Source organism: Lolium rigidum, chromosome 2, assembly GCF_022539505.1.
Source record: "Lolium rigidum isolate FL_2022 chromosome 2, APGP_CSIRO_Lrig_0.1, whole genome shotgun sequence".
In the NCBI taxonomy this organism is placed as follows: Eukaryota; Viridiplantae; Streptophyta; class Magnoliopsida; order Poales; family Poaceae; genus Lolium; species Lolium rigidum.
In genome coordinates, this window is record NC_061509.1 from 268,335,129 (window position 1) to 268,345,596 (window position 10,468).

Below are 10,468 nucleotides of genomic sequence, written 5' to 3' on the forward strand. Positions count from 1 at the left end.
CAACTAAGAGGCAGTCCTAGATAAGTGGATGGGAGGGCACCAATGTTGCAGCCAGAGCCAGCAACCAGCTCAGAATGATCCATCAGCTCACAACGAATGGGGAATTGGTACGTTTATTCAAATTGATCCGCAACCCTGAAGTTTGTCCAAAGAAAGATAGGATATTGAATACACTTGCCACCTCATCTTTAATAGGTTTTAGAAATAAAGTTGCGTCGTCTGCATAAAAGCTTGTGCGCATCCTATTGGCTCGTTAAGAAATGTTAGAGAGAACTCCAGAGTCAGCAACCTTGGCAAGGATTCTGTGCAACGGCTCCAAAGCGAATATGAACAACATGGGCACAAGGGGGTCGACCTGCCTCAATCCACGACGATGGACAAAAGGACGCATAGGGGTACCATTCAACATCACTCTAGGAAAGCAGCAGAAAAATGATTCTCCTCCATTGATCTCCAAGTCCAAAGGCCTGGAGGACCTCAAGCAAATAGTCCCAGTTGATTATCCCTACCGTAAAAAGCCCCAATTTGTTACCTACTATTATTTTGGTGCCGGCGGCGGTGGGCCTTCCCTTACCCAGCGCGTGGCGGGCCGTGCGGGGCGGCGCTGATCCATGGCGGCGGTGCATCTCGGCGGAGGTCGGCGGGGCCTGGCGCGGCGGCGGCCGGCGAGCCGCGTCAGGGGCGTCCTCTCGCACATGGAGGCGGCAGTGGTGGCCGCTGCAGCTGCGCGTGGTGGCTGTGGTGGTGCGTGGCGGCCGGGCTCGATCTGGGCCTGGGCGGGCCGGCGCGGGCCGCGGCTTCGGGGCTTGGTGGCGGCGTGAGGAGCTCTGTCTCCGGCGTGCTGCGTGGGCGCAGCTGCAGTGGTGGTTGGCCGGCAAGGGTGGCTTCCTACCTCGAGCTCTTGCTGGCCACCGGTGAGGTCGGTGGTGGCCGGTTGATAACCCACAAGTATAGGGGATCGCGTGTAGCCTTTTCGATAAGTAAGAGTGTCGAACCCAGCGAGGAGCTAAAGGTAGGATAAACATTCTCTCAAATTCTATCAACCATTGATACAACTCTACGCACACTAAGCGTTTGCAATATCTAGGAAATAAAACTAGAGCGATAACGGGTATGAGAGGTGACTTTGCAGAACAATAAAATACACGGAATAAATGTTAGTGCTGCAGCAATAAAACAAACTAAACTAACAGTACCATGAGTGTGGAAAGGCGGTGGTAATAGTGGTGGCTTTGTCCAAGATCAATTAGTGAAGATCTTGGGTTCAATGTCTTCGATGCAGCTTTCTATGTAGGAGAGGCTAAATATACATGCTCTCCCTCCGGGATTACAAGTACTATATGATTGGCTTGCTAGCAAACATCCATAAATACTAGCAAGCATTAAGGTTTCCCCAACCATAGCCTTAAGTAAATGGTCCTCTTACTCCCATACATGCAACTATCCGGTTCGCGTCCTTAGGTTTCGTCACTCCGGCAGAACTTCCCCCTTCTAGTATACAAGTACTACCAACCCTATGGTGCTTGATCCATGCGCGCACAAATATAATGGGCACCAAGGACGGTAACATATCAACATACAACTCTAATGAACCAAAGAGAAACAACCAATCAATCAAAGAACAAATAAACTATGGCAACATGACATAGATCATAGGATTATAACTTATAGCATCAAACACCATGTTTACATAGGGCGGTACAGAGGTTTGTGAGATGATGGACCACTGAATACAATGAGGAGTTGGTGATGGAGATGGCGGTGAAGACGTTGGAGGGCTCAGCGAGGAGCGCCGGGAGGCGGAGGCGTGGGCGGCGGCGCGGGGGACTCCTTCCCCGCCGCCGTCGTCATGGGGGAGCGCCGCCCCTTAGCCTTCTTCTTTCTTGAGTTGGTGCTGGTGTAGATGAGTGTTTCCCCCTCCTTGGCTGCTGCCAAGGAGGAGGATTTTCGTGACAATGCTTGGGGCCTCAAAAAATAGGGTTTCCCATCAATATATAGTGTTGGAGATGCAATCTAGGCCATGGGATGGATGCCCCTTTGATCCAAGGGCTCTTGGGCACCTCTAAAACCTTCCTAGGACTCCCCTCTGTCCTTCATGAGCCTCACAACTCGTGGCTGGGCCGAAATATCCAGGTATGAAAAGAGTTTGTGTCAAATACGTCACCAACTTTCGGAGTCCCGAGACTGCACGAACCTCCGCAGTAATTCTGCTTTCCCGGATGCATCCGTTGTCCGTTCTGGACGAATAAGATGTCCAAATTGTTCGGTTTGAAATTCTCTACAACTTTGTAGTTTACGACTTTTCCATTGGACGTCGTTTTGATGGAGTTTCAAATCGATCTTTGAAAAGTGTTCAGCAGGGACAGATTCCGGGAAATTCCAGATTTCACCATAATAAGCTATTTCCTTCCATATTTGCCTATTTCCTGCAACAAAGTTGAAACCAAAAACTTGTGCACTTTTGCAACTATTAATAGGTTAGTCTCTTAAAACATATAGTAATTGGTGTAAAACAAGCATGATTCAATCAATAATAATTTTGGGACCATGCACATAGAACTAAGAATGACAACTATGCTCTCATAAGACGGTGCATATAACTTAGAAGATGAAGACTCAACATAAAAGTAAAAGAATGGCCCTTCGCGGAGGGAAGCAGAGATTAAACATGTGCTAGAGCTTTTTATTTTGAAAACATAGAGATATAAAATTTTAAGAGAGGCAATTGTGTCAACGGTAGCAATAAGTAAAATAGGTTATGTATAAAACTTCCTATAAGTTGCAAGCCTCATGCATCGAATACTAATAGTGCCCGCACCTTGTCCTAATTAGCTCGGATTTCCATGGATTATCATCGCATTACATATGTTTCAACCAAGTTTCACAAAGGGGCACCTCCATGCCACCTGTACAAAGGTCTAAGGAGAAAGTTTGCATTGGATTTCTCGCTTTTGATTATTCTCAACTTAGACATCCATACCGGGACAACATGGACAACAGACAAATGGACTCCTCTTTAAGCTTAAAGCTTTTGGAAACATAAATTTCTCATAATAGATTTTTGAGGTTTTAATGTCCATGCTGAAACTTCCACCATGTAAACATGGCTTTGGTTAGCGGTCCAATGTTCTTCTCTAACAGTATGCATACTCTAACCTTTTATCATGGTTATCTCCTTTACTTCAGACAAGACGGACATGCATAGTAACTCACATGATATTTATCAAAAATATGATGATGGTGTCCCCATGTCAGCATGGTTGCCACACAACAAGCAGCTTATAAGAACTAAGATACATAAGTGACATATTCCTCACCACAATATTTTTTAGGCTACTTTCTCATGAGCTATGTATTGCAAAAACAAGGAATTATTTTGAAGGTTTTAAAGGTAGCACATGTAAATTTACTTGGAGTGGCGGTGAAATACCACATATAGGTAGGCATGGTGGACACTTTTGGCATATTTTGGTTTTTGGTGGTTGGATGCACGAGTAGAGATCATACTCAGTACAGAATGAAGGCTAGCAAAAAGAAAGATAGCGACCAACTAAGAGAGCAATAATGGTTATAATCATGATACGTCTCCAACGTATCTATAATTTCTTATGTTCCATGCTAGTTTTATGACAATACCTACATGTTTTATTCATACTTTATATCGTTTTGATGCATTTTCCGGAACTAACCTATTAACAAGATGCCGAAGTGCCATTTCCTGTTTTCTGCTGTTTTTGGTTTCAGAAATCTTACACAGGAAATATTCGCGGAATTGGACGAAATTAATGCCCACGATCTTATATTTCACGGAAGGTTCCAGAGCACCGAAGAGGGGCTAGAGGGGAGCCAAGGGGGCCCCACCCCACAAGACGGCGCGGCCAAGGGGGAGGCGCGCCCCCCTATGGTGTGGGACCCTCGGGACCCCTTCGAGGCTGCCCTTCCGCCTATATATTACCTCCGTTGCGAAAACCCTAAAAACATAAGCCACGGGATGAGAAAAGTTACGCAGCCGCCGCCATCGCGAAGTCAAGTTCGGGGGACAGAAGTCTCTATTCCGGCACGCCGCCGGGACGGGGAAGTGCCCCCGGAAGCCATCTCCATCGACACCACCGCCATCTTCATCGCCGTTGCTGTCTCCCATGATGAGGAGGGAGTAGTTCTCCCTCGAGGCTGAGGGCTCTACCGGTAGCTATGTGGTTAATCTCTCTCTCATGTACCTCAATACAATGATCTCATGAGCTGTCTTACATGATTGAGATCCATATGATGAGCTTTGTATCACTATTAATCTATGTGCTACTCTAGTGATGTTATTAAAGTAGTCTATTCCTCCTTCATGATGTAAAGGTGACGGTGTGTGCATCATGTAGTACTTGGCGTAGGTTATGATTGTAATCTCTTGTAGATTATGGAGTTAACTATTACTATGATAGTATTGATGTGATCTATTCCCCCTTTCATAGCTATTGGTGACGGTGTGTATGCTATGTTAGTACTCGGTCTAAATTGCAACGGTCTATTATGCTCTAGAGGTTACTTAAATATGAACTCCGAATGTTGTGGAGCTTGTTTACTCCGGCTTGAGGGAGTTCTTGTAGCCCTACACAATGAATGGTGTTTGTTATCAAACAAGAGAGTGTATGTAGCACAAGTGAGGAGAAGTTATTTATTTGTTATGTGATCAATGTTGAGAGTGTCCACTAGTGAAAGTATGATCCCTAGGCCTTGTTTCTAAATACTGCAAACATCGCTTCCACAGTTTGCTCATGTTTACTTCGACATCTTTACTTCAGACTGTCAATATTACCACCATCTATACCACTTGTGTTTTACTATCTCTTCGCCGAACTAGTGCACCTATACATCCGACAAGTGTATTAGGTGTGTTGGGGACACAAGAGACTTCTTGTATCTTAATTGCGGGGTTGCTTGAGAGGGATATCTCCGACCTCTACCTCCATGAGTTCGATAAACCTTGGGTGATTCACTTAAGGGAAACTTGCTCGCTGTTCTACAAACCTCTCGCTCTTGGAGGCCCAACACCGTCTACAGGAATAGAAGCGTGCGTAGACATCAAGCTATTTTACGGCGTTGTTGCCGGGGAGGTAAGGTAAAAGGTATTCACATCCTCCGACTACTAAGCTATTTCCTAGCACTCGTTGCCGGTGTGTGAGTGCTCGAAGCTATTTCCTTTAGATCCTGCAATTATATCTTTTTGTTTCTTGTTTTATTTTCACTAGTTAGGCTTAATGGAAAACAACAACAAAATGAGAGATCTTTATGAACTTTATCTTGAATTAGAATATGATGTGTTTGAAGAGAGAATTAAAAAACCCATGGAACTTTATATGCATGCTAATGGGAATGTTATTAGTATGAATGATTTGAACACCATTGTTGCTAATGCTATGGAAAATTCTAAGCTTGGGGAAGCTGGTTTTGATGAGCATGATATTTTTAGTCCCCCAAGTTTTGAGGAGAAAGTTTTCTTTGATGATACTTTACCTCCTATTTATGATGATTATAATGATAGTGGTATTTTGGTGCCACCTACTATGGAGGATAAAGGTTATTATGATTATACCATGCCTGCAATTTGTGATGATATTTTCAGTCCACCTACTATTGAGGAGAAAATTAATTATGATTACAATATGCCTCCTATATATGATAATTATGGTGATGAGAATAATAATGATGGCTATCTTATTGAATTTGCTCCCACTACAATTAATAGTGATGATTATGCTTATGTGGAGAGTTATAATTTTATGCATGTAGCTCATGATAAGAATGTTTTATGTGATAGTTATATTGTTGAGTTTGTTCATGATGCTACTGAAAGTTATTATGAGAGAGGGAAACATGGTTATATGCATCTTAATAATATTAAGTTTCCCCTCTTTATGTTGAGAATCTTGAAGTTACTCATGTTTTATCTTCCTATGCTTGTCACTTTGCTCCTCATGAATTTATTTGTGTACAAGATTCCTATGCATAGGAAGCGGGTTAGGCTTAAATTTGTTTCACACTTGATTTTTGATGCTCTCTTTTCTTCAACTCTCATCCTTATATGAGCATCATTAAAATTACTGAGCCCATCTTAATGGCTATAAAGAAAGCACTTCTTGGGAGATAACCCATGTTTTTATTTTGCTACTGTTTTGTTGTGTCTTGGAAGTTGTTACTACTGTAGCAACCTCTCCTATCTTTGTTTTATTGCATTGCTGTGCCAAGTAAAGTCTTTGATAGTAAGGTTGATACTAGATTTGGATTGCTGCGCAGAAACAGATTTCTACCTGTCACGAATTTGAGTAGATCTCTCTGTAGGAAACTCGTAAAATGCTGCAAATTTACATGCGTGATTGATACGTCTCTGACGTATCGATAATTTCTTATGTTCCATGCCATATTATTGATGATACCTACATGTTTTATGCACACTTTATGTCATTGATGGCGTGTATTTCACACGTTCGTTGGGCAACCCCAAGAGGAAGGTATGATGAGCACAGCAGCAAGTTTTCCCTCAGAAAGAAACCAAGGTTTATCGAACCAGGAGGAGCCAAGAAGCACGTTGAAGGTTGATGGCGGCGGGATGTAGTGCGGCGCAACACCAGAGATTCCGGCGCCAACGTGGAACCTGCACAACACAACCAAAGTACTTTGCCCCAACGAAGCAGTGAGGTTGTCAATCTCACCGGCTTGCTTGTAACAAAGGATTAACCGTATTGTGTGGAAGATGATTGTTTGCGAGAGAAAACAGTAGAAACAAGTATTGCGAGTAGATTGTATTTCGAGTAAAGAGAATTGGACCGGGGTCCACGGTTCACTAGAGGTGTCTCTCCCATAAGACGAACAGACATGTTGGGTGAACAAATTACGAGTTGGGCAATTGACAAATAAAGAGAGCATGACCATGCACATACATATCATGATGAGTATAGTGAGATTTAATTGGGCATTACGACAAAGTACATAGACCGCCATCCAAGCTGCATCTATGCCTAAAAAGTCCACCTTCGAGGTTATCATCCGAACCCCCTCCAGTATTAAGTTGCTAAACAACGAGACAATTGCATTAAGTATGGTGCGTAATGTAATCAACAACTACATCCTTAGACATAGCATCAATGTTTTATCCCTAGTGGCAACAGCACAACACAACCTTAGAACTTTTCATCCATCGTCCCAGGTGTCAATGCGAGGCATGAACCCACTATCGAGCATAAGTACTCCCTCTTGGAGTTAAAAGCATCTACTTGGCCAGAGCATCTACTAATAACGGAGAGCATGCAAGATCATAAACAACACATAAGCATAACTTTGATAATCAACATAACAAGTATTCTCTATTCATCGGATCCCAACAAACGCAACATATAGAATTACATATAGATGATCTTGATCATGATAGGCAGCTCACAAGATCCGACAATGATAGCACAATGGGGAGAAGACAACCATCTAGCTACTTGCTATGGACCCATAGTCCAGGGGTAGACTACTCACTCATCACTCCGGAGGCGACCATGGCGGTGTAGAGTCCTCCGGGAGATGATTCCCCTCTCCGGCGGGGTGCCGGAGGCGATCTCCGGGATCCCCCGAGATGGGATCGGCGGCGACGGCGTCTCAGTAATGTTTTCCGTATCGTGGCTCTCGGTACTGGGGGTTTCGTCACGGAGGCTATTTGTAGGCGGAAGGGCAAGTCAAGAGGCGGCACGGGGGGCCCACACCACGGGCCGCGCGGCCGAGGGGGCCGCGCCGCCCTAGGGTTTGGCTCCCCCGTGGCCCCTCTTCGTCTCGTCTTCGGTCTTCTGGAAGCTTCGTGAGAAAATAGGCCTCTGGGCTTTTATTTCGTCCAATTCCGAGAATATTTCTTTACTAGGATTTCTGAAACCAAAAACAGCAGAAAACAACAAGCGGCACTTCGGCATCTTGTTAATAGGTTAGTTCCGAGAAAATGCACGAATATGACATAAAGTGTGCATAAAACATGTAAATAACATCAATAATGTGGCATGGAACACAAGAAATTATCGATACGTTGGAGACGTATCAGCATCCCCAAGCTTAGTTACTGCTCGTCCCGAGCGAGGTAAAACGATAACAAAGATAATTTCGGAGTGACATGCCATCATAAACTTGATCATACTATTTGTAAAGCATATGTAGAGAATGCAGCGATCAAAACAATGTGTATGACATGAGTAAACAAGTGAATCATAAAGCAAAGACTTTTCATGAATAGCACTTCAAGACAAGCATCAATAAGTCTTGCATAAGAGTTAACTCATAAAGCAATAATTCAAAGTAAAGATATTGAAGCAACACAAAAGAAGATTAAGTTTCAGCGGTTGCTTTCAACTTATAACATGTATATCTCATGGATATTGTCAACATAAAGTAATATAATAAGTGCAATAAGCAAGTATGTAGGAATCAATGCATAGTTCACACAAGTGTTTGCTTCTTGAGGTGGATAGAAATAGGTGAACTGACTCAACATTGAAAGTAAAAGAATGGTCCTCATAGAGGAAAAGCATCGATTGCTATATTTGTGCTAGAGCTTTGATTTTGAAAACATGAAACAATTTTGTCAACGGTAGTAATAAAGCATATGCATCATGTAAATTATATCTTATAAGTTGCAAGCCTCATGCATAGTGTACTAATAGTGCTCGCACCTTGTCCTAATTAGCTTGGACTACCTGGATTATCACCGCAATACATATGCTTTAACCAAGTTTCACAAAGGGGTACCTCTATGCCGCTCTGTACAAAGGTCTAAGGAGAAAGCTCGCATTTGGATTTCTCGCTTTTGATTATTCTCAACTTAGACATCCATACCGGGACAACATAGACAACGAGATAATGGACTCCTCTTTTAATGCTTTAAGCATTTGACAACAATTAATTCTTTTCTCATTAGAGATTTGAGGATATTTGTCCAAAACTGAAACTTCCACCATGAATCATGGCTTTAGTTAGCGGCCCAATGTTCTTCTCTCACAATATGCATGCTCAAACCATTCAACTCGGTGTAGATCGCCCTTACTTCGGACAAGACGAACATGCATAGCAACTCACATGAAATTCAACAATGAGTTGATGGCGTTCCCCGATAAACATGGTTATCGCACAACAAGCAACTTAATAAGAGATAAAGTGCATAATTACATATTCAATACCACAATAGTTTTTAAGCTATTTGTCCCATGAGCTATATATTGCAAAGGTGAATGATGGAATTTTAAAGGTAGCACTCAAGCAATTTACTTTGGAATGGCGGGAAAATACCATGTAGTATAGGTAGGTATGGTGGACACAAATGGCATAGTGGTTGGCTCAAGTATTTTGGATGCATGAGAAGTATTCCCTCTCGATACAAGGTTTAGGCTAGCAAGGCTATTTGAAACAAACACAAGGATGAACGGTACAGCAAAACTCACATAAAAGACATATTGTAAACATTATAAGACTCTACACCGTCTTCCTTGTTGTTCAAACTCAATACTAGAAATTATCTAGACCTTAGAGAAACCAAATATGCAAACCAAATTTTAGCATGCTCTATGTATTTCTTCATTAATGGGTGCAAAGCATATGATGCAAGAGCTTAAACATGAGCACAACAATTGCCAAGTATCACATTACCCAAGACATTTATAGCAATTACTACATGTATCATTTTCCAATTCCAACCATATAACAATTTAACGAAGGAGAAACTTCGCCATGAATACTATGAGTAGAAACCAAGGACATATTTGTCCATATGCTACAGCGGAGTGTGTATCTCTCCCATAAAGTGAATGCTAGGATCCATTTTATTCAAACAAAACAAAAATAAAAACAAACCGACGCTCCAAGAAAAAGCACATAAGATGTGGCCGAATAAAAATATAGTTTCGGAGGAGGAACCCGATAATTTGTTGATGAAGAAGGGGATGCCTTGGGCATCCCCAAGCTTAGACGCTTGAGTCTTCTTGATATATGCAGGGGTGAACCACCGGGTGCATCCCCAAGCTTAGAGCTTTCACTCTCCTTGATCATGTTGCATCATACTCCTCTCTTGATCCTTGAAAACTTCCTCCACACCAAACTCGAAACAACTCATTAGAGGGTTAGTGCACAATATAAATTGACATATTCAGAGGTGACACAATCATTCTTAACACTTCTGGACATTGCATAATGCTACTGGACATTAGTGGATCAAAGAAATTCATCCAACATAGCGAAAGAGGCAATGCGAAATAAAAGGCAGAATCTGTCAAAAGCAGAACAGTTCGTATTGACGAATTTTAAAATGGCACCAGACTTGCTCAAATGAAAATGCTCAAATTGAATGAAAGTTGCGTACATATCTGAGGATCATGCACGTAAATTGGCATAATTTTCTGAGCTTCCTACAGGGCAGTGGTCTCAGATTCGTGACAGCAAAGAAATCCGGAACTGCGCAGTA